This window comes from Diabrotica virgifera, chromosome 7 (genome assembly GCF_917563875.1).
Source record: "Diabrotica virgifera virgifera chromosome 7, PGI_DIABVI_V3a".
Classification (NCBI taxonomy): Eukaryota; Metazoa; Arthropoda; class Insecta; order Coleoptera; family Chrysomelidae; genus Diabrotica; species Diabrotica virgifera.
Genome location: NC_065449.1, coordinates 86,248,553 through 86,264,354, shown reverse-complemented (window position 1 = coordinate 86,264,354; position 15,802 = coordinate 86,248,553). Strand labels below are relative to the sequence as shown.

Sequence of the window (15,802 nt, the reverse complement as noted above, 5' to 3'; positions counted from 1 at the left end):
AATAATGTCTTAAGATTACAAAAAGACCTTTATTTGACTTCTTCAAAGGTTATTAAAGTCTAAAGAGTACTTTGCTTTGCGTTACAACTAGTTTTTACCCCTAAAAAAAAATAAGCGCACATCGGCTTAGGGTAGACTTTGAATTAGAAGGTAAGTAGAGGCTACTCCCAAAATGTCATTAAAATCCATGCAGTAGGATAGACTTCGGAGGTAATATCCTATTTTTGCTCTCATTGACGAGCTTGTGTCACCAAGTTACATTCTGTAATGACAGACCTCCTGTCTCGTATAAAAGTATAAACCATTTTGTTTACATTGGTGTTTGATACAGTTTTTGAAGAGATACTGTTGAACTGTGTGTGTCTTTACTACGGAAAATAAAAGTAAATACTATAAGTGATGTTTAGTACCATTGTTTATAAAATACAACCATTACAACCCTCAAGAAATATTTAGTAGATTACCAGTCGACAAGAAATGGAGTTTAAATAAGTGGTTACATGCATGTTGAAAGGACATTAAAGACATTTTAGTTCAAAAATGAATAACCATTTTCAATTTCGTTGCAAAACGAAAATACATCCGAACCATACTCTAGTCCAATCAGAGAGTGCAGCAAGCACCTCTACCGGTTTCGAAACTTATTAGTCTCTCATCAGGAGGCACATATGCTGCTCTCTCTGATCCAACCAAAACAAACCCCAGCGTGCAGTCCCGGATTGCAACGAACGAAATGGCATAGATGCCCTAGCGGCAACTGCTACCAAAAAGACTAAGTTTTCACTCTAATGGCATATAAAACAACATAATGCTATTCTACATCCCACCAGAATGAAAACAATGGGAACCTTCTCTGGTTACACCTCCGAGGCTTCTACAATTTGCAAACCATGCGGATGCTGAGACTAAGGAAGATGAGGGAATTCTACAATTTACAATTCACGTCCAATCTGCTCAGCGCGGTAAAGTTCCAACCAGAATGGTTCCCTTCGTACTCCAATCAGAGTAAATGTAAATCAAAAATGAATAACCATTTTCAATTTAGTTGCAAGACAAAAATACAGCCGAACCATACTCTAGTCCAATCATTGTAAATTGTATAATTCCCTCATCTTCAGCATCCGTATGGTTTGCAAATTGTAGAAGCCTCGGAGGTGTAACCAGAGAAGGTTCCCATTGTTTTCATTCTGGTGGGATGTAGAATAGCATTATGTTGTTTTATATGCCATAAGAGTGAAAACTTAGTCTTTTTGGTAGCAGTTGCCGCTAGGGCATCTATGCCATTTCGTTCGTTGCAATTCGGGACTGCACGCTGGGGTTTGTTTTGGTTGGATCAGAGAGAGCAGCATATGTGCCTCCTGATGAGAGACTAATAAGTTTCGAAACCGGTAGAGGTGCTTGCTGCACTCTCTGATTGGACTAGAGTATGGTTCGGCTGTATTTTCGTTTTGCAACGAAATTGAAAATGGTTATTCATTTTTGATTTACATTTACTCTGATTTGAGTACGAAGGGAACCATTCTCGTTGGAACTTTACCGCGCTGAGCAGATGGGACGTGAATTGTAAATTGTAGAATTCTCTCATCTTCCTTAGTCTCAGCATCCGTATGGTTTGCAAATTGTAGAAGCCTCAGAGGTGTAACCAGAGAAGGTTCCCATTGTTTTCATTCTGGTGGGATGTAGAATAGCAGTATGTTGTTTTATATGCCATTAGGGTGAAAACTTAGACATTTTAGTTCATTCTCGAGGTCTTCATGTATGTAAAAATAATTTTATTGTAAACATTTAATATCTGTTGTCTGCTTAATAGTTTTTTTTAATAAATCAAGTGTATTTTGAATAAAAATAAAATAGACCTTTTGGTATGTTTTGGTAAATGTGCATTACAGATTGAATGATATTTACCTATACAGTATTTTACTGGAACTGAGTAATGCGTAAGTTATCAGACTGTCTTTTAGAAAAACCTTCTTCGGTCATTTTAAAAAAAATTATCTTAAAAAAACACTAATATTATGAAACATATAGTTCACAGCCATTATCTAAAGATTTAGAAAACTGAGATACACCATAAATGACAACAAGTGAACGAATATGAAAAGTGAACGAATATCAAAGGTAATGAATCAATGGCGCGGAAATTGAACATTTTTAACATTATGACGTCACGACCAATGAGGGCGCGTTTTGGACTGACTTTTTTTTTAATTTAAAATTTTTTGCAAGTTCCCTATTTGATGCTTCTTAATTTGGTTGACTAATATTTGCAGTTTTTTGTGCAAAAATAATGCATAGATCTTACGTACTATCTGTGATTAAAGAATTATGGCTGAATAAAATTGTTGTTACCTCCGAAGACATTGTTAAAGGCGGTGCTGCATGTCTTTGACGGTAGACGTTGTGCCAACATAGGCAATCCGTGATAAAATCGCTGTCTTGCCAAGCAGTTTGTATCTCGGACATATCTAGCACCATACTAACTGGACGGTTTGTTAAAATCTGCAAATAATAAAATATTTGTTACTAAACCGAAGAACTTATTAAATGATTATGTTTAACATAAAATGTATATTTAAAAAAATTAACTTAGGGAATGTCTACGAAAAAACTTTTAAGTATCGAATACTATAACCGAAGAATTAAAAAAACAGGTACTGTACTAAAATCACAATAAAGGTGCACTAGAAATAAGCAAATTAAGATACCTTGAATGTTACAAGGAACACTCCCAAATCATGATTTATAATGTATACATGTACCGGGTGTCCCAATAAGAATGGCTCTCGGCCATATCTCAGAAACGGTTTATAGTAGAGCTTTGAAATAAAAAATTTTATAACAAAAGTTGCCTCAGGAAAAGCCTGGAAATTATTTTCATAATTGTGGGTCCACCGCTAGAGGGCGTAATTGAATATCAAAAATAAAAAAATCTAAATTTTACAAAATTTTCCTAATGAAGGGGCACTGGAAATCCGATTATTGTATTCTTCATCAAATTCTGCGCATATTTGATTTAACAAGTTTAACTCTACCTTTGCAAATAAGAGGTGGGGGTGAGTGGGAACCTTGTTATGAAAAAATGGCTGTAAGTCCGGTTCTGCTAAATCAAATTTTGAAAACTGGGTCTTGTTGAAGACAGATCTTTTTCTTCAATGTAAGCGTGATAATTTTGAACCATCCTAATAAGTAATAAGCCAGCTGGGAGGCGTTATTTAATTTTTTTCAGAAATCTAGTTTTCTTTGGAAAATATTAAATACAAGTATGCATTTTTAATCATACTTTATAAAATTAGATTAAATTAGCAATAGAATAGCGAAAACCGCATGTCGATACCTTTTGTCTATCTCAAGATATCTCGAGAAACGTGTAAATTTTATACATAACTGTTACTATCACCGGTAAACTAAGTTAATGAAAAGTAGTGTGCTGTGGAAAAAAACAAAATAACATTTTCCAGATGTCAACGTATAAAAATATAATTAATTAAAACAACAATATAAAGAGAAACAATACTATTAAAATTAAATATAACACAGAACAAAAAGAACTACTTAGTGACGACCTAAATATTCAAATTGTTGCCCATCATACACTACTCTAGAATACATTATCCAGAGAATACTAAACGCCATTCAAAGCATATCGAGAGCAGAAATTGAGACTGCTGTTCAATCTACTCTTGAAAGAGTAAATGTTTGCAACGAAAATGATGGGCAAAAATTTGAACGTTTATGTCAACACTAAATAGTTGTTTTTATTTCTTTGTAATAGGGCTTTTCAACGCTTCTCATTTGTTTCGAGCCTCTGTCATATGCCGTATAATCCGTGTATAATATTAATATACGAGATATGAACGAGGCTCGAAACAAATGAGAAGCGTCGAAAAGACCTAATATACGTTGACAGCTGGAAAATGTTTCTTTGTTGTTTCCATAGCACACTACTTTTAATGAATTATTTCGTTTACCGGTGACAGTAACAGTTATGTTTTTAAATTTACACGTTTTGTAAGATATCTCGAGATAGAAAAAAGGTATTAGCATGCGGTTTTCGCTATTCTTTTGCTAATTTTGTCTAATTTTGTAATATGGTATTAAAAATGCATGTTTGTATTTAATATTTTCCAAGGAACACTAGATTTCTGAAAAAAATTAAATAACGCCTTCTAGCTGGCATATTACTCAGTAAGTTGGTTCGAAATCATAACTTTTACATTGACGAAAAAGATTTGTCTTCAACAAGACCAAGTTTGCAAAATTTGATTAAGCAGAACCGGACTCACAGCCAGTTTTTCATAACAAGGTTCCCACTCACCCCCACCTCTTATTTCCAAAGGTAGATCTAAACTTGTCAAATCAAATATGCGTAGAATTTTATGAAGAATACGACGATCGGATTTCCAGTGCCCCTTCATTAGGAAAATTTTGTAAAATTTAGATTTTTAAATTTTTGATATTCAATTACGCCCTCTAGCGGTGGTCCCACAATTATGAAAATAATTTCCAGGCTTTTCCTGAGGCAACTTTTATTATAAAATTTTTTATTTCAAAGCTCTACTATAAACGGTTCCTGAGATATGGCCGAGAGCCATTCTTATTGGGACACCCGGTACATTTACAAAGGTTATACATTTTAAATCATGATTCGGGAGTGCTTCTCGTAACATTCAACGTGTTTGTTTATTTCTAGTGCATCTCTATTGTGGTTTTAGTAAAGAGAGAATTATAAATTTGAGTTTCGAAAAGTAAATTTAATTTATTTTTAAATTACGATCTAATATCAACAGAAGTGTTATACAAACTTTGTTATGCGTGGTTCTTTTCGGACAACATACTCAGTAAAACACAAGTTTAATTAAAATAAATAAATATATTCTTGTTCTTTTGATACAAATTAAAATCAAAAATAATAAAATAAAACAATATTTTTCTCTTTGTTCCGCCCCGACAAAAAACTACCTCGTCGGATGTCTGTAAAAGAAAAACAAAATTGTATTTTCTACTATTAAAAATGCAATAACAATGTTAGTATAATACAAGACGCAATCACGCTATTCCTCAGTACGGAATCAACATATTAATAATTACCCACATACTCGTAAGCACGTTATTCCTCAATACAGAATAACTACACACAACCAGCTAGTGGCCTGGCGAGTTGCTTTCAGATCAGTCCGCTGGATGGAACTGATTTTCTGTTGCTCCGCTCTATATTAAATACACCTTCGGCGGCCCATCTCCTGGCGTCCATCGGTAGTGGTGGAACCTATTAATTGGGACTGCCTGGATTTCGATGCGTGTTCGGTACTCTGCCGGAGATCCGAATGCGTAGCTAGAGAGGCTAATCATTACAACTTACAATAAAAAGTAATATCTGAAAAGTTGTATTAGTTTAAAAGGTCCTCTATACTATATAATATAATATTGTAGAATTTGTAGATCTTTATAGTCATAAATTGAGTCCGAAACATAACGGAATTATTTTTGGAATATTGGTGTCTGGAATCTTTTTCAACGCCGGAATTTTCTTATAATTCTATTTTATGCTGGCTCCCTTGAATTTGGCTTCTATGTTTATTAATAAACAGAATGATCACCAGAATAAGTGCCATGATTGAGATTTTCAGCAATGAAAGTGTAGGTAGGCAATGTAATATTTTCTTTTCTCATTGATGCCAATTGTGATGATATTATGACTCGGGAGTTTTCACAGATTTTCTGTAGATAAATACTTATTTTATTTTTAGTAGAATTGGAGCTTTTCTTTTATAGATTTTGATAGTGTTGCTAAATTTCAATTGATTAATTATCACTTCGCAACGATTAGTATTATGATGAGAAATGAACTGTATTTGAAAAATTTGGTCTCTTGTACTTTGCTTGGACTCGTTCAGATGTGGATGGCATTATCAATACTTCGTTGTTAGTTGCGTGTTCCATAATAAATTCTTGAAGAGTTCTGTGGTAAAACATTGGGTTGAAGTTTGATCATTGAGAAGACGACGCGCGACGCGACGGTACAATTTTCTTGTAGTATCTTCTTTGAAATAAAAAGTACCTTCTAAAATGGGACATTGTTCTTTTTGTAGGTGCGTTCGTCGGAGGTTAGTGTCAAATAAGGATATGTGGGGAGTGTATATTTTGATATGTTGGGTACAAATGATAAATATCAAGGAGATATTGGGTTTTAGGGTAGGAATGTGAGCAGCAAAGGTTAATTTTGAACTTTAGAAAGTTACTGGTGTTCCAAATATCATGTAATATGCTAGAATATTTGTAAATTTTGGAATTTGAGAAGGTCGGTACATACTATGCAAATATTTGATCATATCTTGAACTTCCTGACTCGAAATAATTGAACTACGTAGATAAGTTTAATTTTATAAACATAATTCAATTTGCTATATTTTCAATAAATACTAACGTGTGATCCAAAATTATTGTCACCATAGGTGGCTCTGAACAACAGAGATAGCTCTACAGTGCATGTCTATTATTAATTCAGATATACTTTCCAGTTTGCGTCAGCTTTGACAGTTACTTGTCAGTGTATGTACGTCAACTTAAAAACACTATAATTGAACATAAAAAGTAGCAGAGGAAGCAAAATTTTAACTTTATACGAATTAAAAGGTATTGAGATTGGGTGTCTTTTCAACGTGTTTTCAATCTTTATTCTTTGTTTGGAAAAGTGATCATAACAACACTGAATATAGCCGCAGTTGGCCGTGACGTGACACTCCGGCGGTCTTTCAGATTAAAACAAGACATACGCAATTTTTGCACGGATATCGTTGATCCCAATAATTGTGGATCGCTCGTTATCACTGGACCATCCGGTACCTACTCTTTTCCGAACGTTTGCTTTCACAGGAAGACTGCAACTTCTTGTTGAATACACTGTAGGGTAGAAGTTCGACGTGGATACCCATTACTGTGTTAAAATATCAAAAACCGAAACAATTTTTTATCAGTTGATGTGTAAAATATTCTTTTCTGATCCGCACGTATCCTACTAAATGCGCCAATTATAACTTTGAATTCTGAAAAGTGGTTTTAAAGATTAATTTATCTTGAAAATACCAAATACAGTGGAGTCCCAATAATCCTAAATAATTGGGATCGAACCCATTTAGGATTACCAAATTTTTCGGATTAAACAAATTTTCTTAAAACACATTTAATAAAAAATAACATAAATAATATACCTATCATTAAGTATACAGTGCGTCCATAAAGTAACGCATAAATTCATTATTTCACAAACCAGTGACTTTAAAGAAAAATCCCGAAACAGGTCAATTTTTATTTTTAAATTGCGATTTTTTTGGAATATATATCATACTAGTGACGACCGCAGAGTGAGCTAACATGGTTCACGGACGGTTCAGTGATGGGCGGGCGCTCTGGAGCTGGAGTGTATGGTGTGGAACCCGAGGTGTGCATATCTATGCCTCTTGGGCAGTACACCACTATATTCCAGGCGGAGGTGGCTGCTATCACGACTTGCGTCGTAGAGAATATTCGAATGGGCCTTGAGAATAGGACCATACGTATTCTCTCGGACAGTCAGGCAGCACTTAAGGCCATTGCCAGCTGGAGAATTAACTCTAAGCTTGTGCTGGAATGCCGACAACACCTGGAAACCCTGGCCTACCGAAACCGAGTGGAACTCGGGTAGGTGCCGGGACATACGGGGGTTGAAGGAAACGAAAAAGCCGACTCACTTGCGAGAGAGGGCTCGGCTGTCCCCCTTACTGGGCCTGAGCCTGGCCTAGGGGTGACCAAATCGGCTGTCAAAGGAGCCGTTGCTAAATGAATCCTTGCGCAGCACACCCGACACTGGAACGATATTTCGGGACAGCGGCACAGCAAGTTAATGATGGGGCGGCCAAACCCCTCGCTAACCGATGAGGCCCTACGACTCGGAAGGAAAAAGCTTAGGGCGGTAACTGGCTTACTAACCGGACACTGCACCCTAATAAAACACCTGCACAACATGGGGATCTTTCACGGAGACCATGTTTGCAGGAAATGTGGGGAGGCAGATGAAACTGCCTCACATGTCATATTTGACTGTCCAGCCCAAACCCGATGGCGACTGCAATACGGGGTCGAAAACTCGAACCTAAGTGTCAAAAGTCAGGTAAAGAACCTAATAAAGGGTCTTGTCCTGCTAGCTGGGAGAATGGACCTCTTATAGGTAACAGACGACTTAACTTCAAGTTAAGTAATCCCGAACCCATTTGGGACAAAACCCAATGATGGTTTAACCCGAGACCGAACGGTGTGCAATAAGCCTACTCAGGCTGCAGCACGGGCCCCATGGCCACCCGGTTCGATCTAACAACCAAAAAAAAATACTGGTGACGTCATCCATCTGGGCGTGATGACGTAATCGATGATTTTTTTTAATGAGAATAAGGGTCATGTGATAGCTCATTTTAAAGGGCACTCAATTTTCTATTCACTAATATAAATATTAAAAAAATTATTTATACAAGGTGTTTTAAAAAAATGTTTTTTAATTAAATTAATTGCGAGAAAAAGAAGAATGTATCTAATTTATTTAATTCAAAATCCGTTTTGTTGTTATCATAAAACAGGAAAAAACTGTTTATTTCACAAATAAATATTGTTTTTAGCTCAAATTCAACGTAAAAGCTGCCACCCACCTGCCTCCTAACAGTTTGACCATTTAGTTTAAGCGAAAATCAATGTTAATTTTTCAAATAAATTTTTTTTCTGTTTTTGACATCAGTAAATTGTATTTAGAATTAAATAAATTACATACGTTCATCTTTTTGTGTCAATTAATTTTATTTAAAAAAAATTTTTGGACATCCTGTATAAATAATTATAATATAGTTTATATTACTGAATAGATAATTAAATAACCTTTCAAATGAGATATCACACGACCCCTATTCTCATTTAAAAAAATCATCTATTACGTCATCACGCACAGATAGATGACGTCACTAGTATGATATATATGCCAAAAAATTTTAATTTAAAAATAAAAATCGACCTATTTCGGGATTTTTCCTTAAAGTCGCCGGTTTACGAAATAATGAATTTATGCGTTACTTTATGGACGTACTGTAGTACTCTCGTTTTGAACGCAATCAGAGCCTAAGATAATTAGAAGGAAGTAATGAACCCTTTAAATTAGTTTGTGGAGATACAAGAGCTATTTTCCTACCACCAAACGTTACCCCGCTGATACAGCTAATAGATCAGCACGTTTTGTAGTATGTGAAACAGCTTCTGCGACCTTGTGCAAAATATTCCTGGCTGTGAAGAGACGAATAACAATGCTGTAGAAGAATGGGTGCGAGCTGATGATGGTGGCCACGAGCTATATGATGATCAGCAAATCATTGAAACGGTTACATAAGAACTTCAAAACCGTCTGATGAGAGTGATGGGGAAGAAAATATAAAACGACGAATAGCGGGTAACCCACACAGACGCTCTGGCTGCGTTTGATCTAGCGCTACGCTACATAGAGCAACACCCTGCCGCCACGCCGGCGGATACCATGTTTTTGAGACGCTGCGCTGGCGTAATTTAGCTTCGAGGGAAGGGAATTCTTTATTAAAGCAAAGATATTCAACTGAATTTTTCAAAAAAAAAGTAAAATGTGAAAGGTTTATTAGTCAAGTACTTGAAAACATATTTTATTGTAATTTTTAGATATATAATATAAAGGTGATTCTTATATTAACTGCATATTAATTTTCCCCAAATCTATTTCAAAATTCTGTTTCGGATTAAACGAATTTTCGGATTACCGTAGTTCGGATTAGCGGGACTCTACTGTAATAACATTAGAAGTGTTATGGACAAAGTTACAATAAAAAATCACAACCAAAAAGTAATAATATAATTGTTTAAAAGTTCCTCTACACATAATATATACTATAATATTGCGTAGTTTCTGGTATTGGGACCGTGCAAGTTCGGAAAAGCGACACCTGGTTTCATAGCTCTGCACTTTTATTCGCACTTTTAATTATATTGGCCAATAATATGGTCCTGGTTACTGGATAATTGTCAAGGCCATAGTCCGAAAAAAATAATAAGAAGAAAAAATAAGATTTAGGTTATGTTATTAAAACGTAAACAATTGTATGTAGTAAATAAAATGAGTCATGGTTTGGTCATGGTTGACCATTGGTCAAACCATGACCAATCAACAAGAAGAACTAGTAATTACAGTGGCACAAACAAGAATAGAACAAGTAAAAGAGGGTCTAGGACGTTTCATCGCCGCCGTTTCGATGCCTCCAGTTCGATGCCGATGCCGGCCGATTCATCGCCAGTCAATTAATCGCTATCTGATATATTTCCGGATTTTCGACAGTTACAATTATTAGTTATTTTTAGTATTAATTAGGAATTCTAGGAAATGCGAGATATGACGGCGATGAAATGGACTGGCGATGAACCGGCGGCATCGAAACGGCCGGCGATGAACCGGCGGCATCGAAACGTCCCATTCCGAGTAAAAGAATATATATCTAGGACAAATCACTAGATTAAATAGAGAAAATCAGACCGAAGAAATAAAGAGAAGAATAAGGTTGGCCTGGGCATCATTCGGAAAACTGTCTTATATTCTAAAGAACAGAAAATACCCGCAATACCTAAAAACAAAAGTCTTCAATCAATGTATACTCCCTGTTTTAATATATGGCTCTCAGACATGGACGTTTACAAAAGAGAATATGGAAAAAATAGCAAAGACAGAAAGAGCCATGGAAAGACAAATGCTGAACATTAAATTATCAGACAGGAAAAGAAACGAATGTATCCGTAACAAAACAAAAATGAAAGACGTCTCTACCCAAGTAGCAAAGCTTAAATGGAAGTTCGCCGGACACACCCTACGGCAGAAGGATGAAAGATGGACTAAAATGGTAATACATTGGAGACCATGGAACCACAAACGAAAAAGGGGAAGGCCACAGATGCGATGGTCAGATGACCTGAAGAAACACATTGGGTCAAAATGGATGCAAATTGCCCAAGATAGAGAGGCATGGAAGAAGGAAGAGGAGGCCTATATCCAAGGATGGATGTTTAGGGCTGATTAGATAGATAGATAGAAATAAAATGAGTTATTAAAATGCAGTACTGCAAGCAAAATACAATTAATTAAATTTACCTTTATATAATAATTGCATATCATATTAATATTGTGGAGCAATATATAATTTTTCTTCTTAAATGACAATAGGTATGAAATGTACGTCAATTTGACAATTTGAATTGACAATATCCCTTTCAGGCCTGAATTTTTTTGAGTGAAAATGAAGTTTCCCTTTGAATAAATACGATATACGGTATCTAAAAAAAGTGTAAAAAATGCAGAAAAAAAAATTCATCGTTTGAATCTGTCACAAATGACATGTCACGTTCGTGCGCTCTGGGCTTATGTTCTATGAATACAGGATCGTAAGTGTATGAAAAAATTCATTGTTATTAAACGTAAAACACCATTAGGGCCAAATAAACATTATTTTTATAATTGTTTAATATGCTATTACATACTAACTAAAATAGAACAAACATTTTTTGCTGAAATGTCATGTCTTTCCATTGTCTCTTTGCTGAAGAAGAGCTCGTTGAAGGAACAGGTTCTTCATTCAATACAGGTTCTTCTTCTAATACAGTTTCTTCAATATCCTTGTCATCGGTGTTATTTTTAAACATTTCAACGTCAAAAGCAACATCATTTTCGCCATCTAAATCTTCTATTTCGGACTAGTTACCATCATTTCACACCTCTAGAGCCAAATAGTGGGTGAGAGGCACACCTGTAATAATTAGAAAAACTACTTTTATCATTAAAATGTAGAAAAATTAATAAAAAGTCACACCAATAAATATTTAGTATTTTAATTTCCTGCTTTGAAAATTGAATGTGTGACGGCAACTCACTATCGTGATATTCAAATTTTACGGGACAAGATCTCTACAAACAAATCAATAATTTCTTAAATTTTGTTTATAATCTTGAAGTTGAAACTTTATCTATACCACAACCCCGTTACAATAACATAAAAACTTATAAAAAACAAGATATCTTTTACTTACCTTTATTGGTTTTCTCGTCAAAATACACAGCCTTCTTTAAAGGGTATTCTATTGCAAACTAAGCGGGAATTCGTTAAATAATTTCAGTTACTCTGATAATACACGATAGACACAACATATTGATATCATCTTTCCTAGTAAAAATATGTTTATTTTTATATTGATACCCACATAAACATGAGCTCACGATCGTGTCAGCCGGTCACGAAAGGGATATGAATTATTTAAGAAAGTTGCAATATTTATCCGGTTTTCGCGCACGATCGTTTCGCGTATCCCTTCCGAGTAATTGCACACCGCGAATACTGAAAGTGCCGATTTTGTAAAATCGACTGTCATAAATAGAGTAAACAACAATAGTAGCCGTCACACACAACCTAAATTACGTTCGTAACAAGTTTGAGGTTAAAATACGAACCGCGAATAGAGAATGCCGAATTAGCCTTTTAACATAATAGAAAGATTCCTTACCGACTCCAGTCTATCATTAGCTATTCCATGCCGATTCGTAAAACTTATAATATACTGATGGCCAAAAAAAGTGCAACACTTAAGCGGACAAATATTTTTAAATATTTATTTATGGAAGTAGGTATACATAATAGTAGGGAAGGCAAGTATGCTAAATTTGCAGTTACTCGAGCGTTAAGGGGACCTATTAGATTGTGAAGATTAGGTCCTAAAATCAAAATAAGTTAAGTTAAGTTTTCCATTTTAGTGGGGACTTACCAATTTTTAATTTAATTTTCCATTTCCAACAATAGTTTTTTCCGATTATAGCGCCATCTATCCACCATTCGAAAAATGTCTTGAATAAAAGTTGGTTATTTTTACGTAAGTAATTCAAATCTACAATAAAAATGGGGGCTCCTATTTAAGATTTTAAAGTAGCCCCCCACCCCACCTCCGTCGGTGGTCGTGTTTGATGTCATTCAATAGATTTTAAAAAAATATTGAACACGTATTTTTCAGATTTTTGATCTGATGTTCATTTCGCGAAATAATATCGGGGTTCCTATTTAAAATTTTAAAGTTATCCCCCACCCCTCTCCGTCTGGGGTCGTGTTCGGTATCATTCAGTTTTTCGATCTGATGGCTATTTCGCGAAGTATTCGCTTTTTTGTGAAACTTTGTTACTCGCACATTTCCTTACGCCCTTCTCAAATCGTCAGATTTTTGAAATATACACTGTTCTGTATGTACTTAACTTACCTAATTATATGTTAATCTGACGATTTCGAGTTTTTCTAAAGATATATTTTTTTCGGACCCCCTTAACGAACTCCCCTGTATTAAGAGTCCATATATGGTAGGGGTTCATTCACAGGGTACAAGGTTTCTTCCCATGTTATTTTCTGGCGCGCTCGAGTAACTGCAAAAATCCCCGCTTGTGCTCCCCTACAAACAATAATAATAGTTCAAAAATAAATAACCATTTGCAATTTCGTTGCAACACGAAACTACAGCCGCATCATATTCTAGTTTAATCAGAGAGCGCAGCAAGTACCTCTACCGGTTTCGAAACTTATTAGTCTCTCATCACGAGGCACATAATATGCTGCTCTCTCTGACCCAACCAGGACAAACCCCGGAGTGCTGTTACGGATTGCAACGAACAAAATGGCAGGGGTGCCTTAACGGCAACTGCTAGCAAAAGACTAAGTTTTCAATGTAATAGCACATAAAACAATACCAAAAATATTACTCTACATCTCTCTACATCCCACCAGACTGAAAACAATGGGAAGCTTCTCTGGTTACACCTCCGAGGCATCTAACATTTGCAAGCCATAACGGATGCTGAGACTAAAGAAGATGAGGGAATTTTACTTTGGTATTGTTTTATTGGATTGAAAAGATTGAAAGTTCTATTAGATTGAAAACTTAGTCTTTTGCTAGCAGTTGCCGCTAGGGCATCCCAGCCATTTCGTTCGTTGTAATCGGTAACTGCACGCCGGGGTACCTATACGTAAACTGCAGACGCACAAGGCATGGGCGAACGATTCGGCTTTTTCCGATTAGCGGGTAGTAGAGTGCGCTACACTCTAATACCCGAAAGTTAAGTTAGGACCGAAGGGTTGGGTCTTCCTCCTTTCCGAATTCGTAAAATTCGATATTTGTACATAAAGATAATTAAAAACGTTGATAATACGAATATATACTGTGTTTTATTTACATTTTTTAGACAGGCTTAAATAATTGTAGACGTATATTGGCATCACGATCAATCGTAGTAAACAGCAGACGTATAAAGGCTAAGTACGTCTGCACTCTACTACCCGCTAATCGGAAAAAGCCGAATCGTTCGCCCATGCCTTGTGCGTCTGCAGTTTACGTATATGCCGCCGGGGTTTGTCCTGGTTGGGTCAGAGAGAGCAGTATATGTGCCTCCTGATGAGAGACTAATAAGTTTCGAATCCAGTAGAGGTGCTTGCTGCGGTCTCTGATTAAACTAGAATATGATGCGGCTGTAGTTTCGTGTTGCAACGAAATTGCAAATGGTTATTCATTTTTTATTTACATGTTTACTCTGATTGAAGTACGAAGGAAACCATTCTCGTTGGAACTTTACCGCGCTGAGCAGATGGGACGTGAATTATAAATTGTAAAATTCCCTCATCTTCTTTAGTCTCAGCATCCGTTATGGCTTGCAAATTTTAGAAGCCTCGGAGGTGTAACCAGAGAAGGTTCCCATTGTTTTCAGTCTGGTGGGATGTAGAGTAATATTTTTGGTATTATTTTATGTACTATTAGATTGAAAACTTAGTCTAATAATAATAGTCTTTGACAAATTATTTTATAACATTTTAAACAAATTTGCAACTACATTTTCGTCAAAAAATTAATACTGAGTGGCTCCTTCTTGATTTTATTTACACTCACTAACGCTATGGGGCATTGATCGAATTAAGTGGTCCATATATCCTATTGCGGAATGGAATCCGGATTGTTCTTATGGTATATCACAGGTTTTCTCAGTTGGCTGGAGGACGCACGGACGTGACAATCGATTTAGGTTTCGACCTACCATACCACACACATTTTCGATGGGTGATAAATCAGGTTTGATGGCCATTCCAGTCTCTATACCAAATTCTTTTATTAACTCCATGGTTTCATGGGCAATATGAGGTCTTGCGTTATCCTGTTGAAAGATCGCATTTGGAAGGGTTTGCAGATAGGGATGTAAAACAGGTTGCAGTACTTCATAAATATATCGTCGAGCTGTCAAAGGGCCGTTAATAAGAACTAGAGGTGATCTACATCGCAAACATATAGCACGCCATACCATAATGCTTGGTGGTCTTGCAGTATGACGTTCAACAACCAAGTTATATTTTGTCTCTCACCTCGAAAACGTCTTACTCTTATGCGCCCATCAGAGCCACCCAAACAAAGCCTAGATTCATCAGACAAGCAGACAAAATTCCATTGGCCATTCCAGTTTAACCACTGCAACTATTCCAGTTGCTGCACCACTCTAAGCGTCAAGCATTATGCTGTGGTGTAAAAAATAACACCAAAAGTGGACCGTAAGCTCTCAGACCCATTCCAAGTAATCTTTGATTAATTGTTTTCCTTGAGACTACGTTCTTCTTGAAACTACCCTTCCTCTAGATGCAAGTAAATCGCTTCTTACTTGATGTACACTCTATTTCTGAGAGCAAGAAATCTAAGGTGACGCAAATCACAGCCT

The 15,802-nt window shown here is 36.0% G+C and overlaps 1 pseudogene; it reads right to left on the bottom strand.

Annotated features, from left to right (window-relative positions):
• Positions 1-15,397, bottom strand: part of LOC114328876 (uncharacterized) — a 59,863-nt pseudogene extending 44,466 nt beyond the window's left edge.
• Between the last annotated feature and the right edge of the window lie 405 nt (positions 15,398-15,802).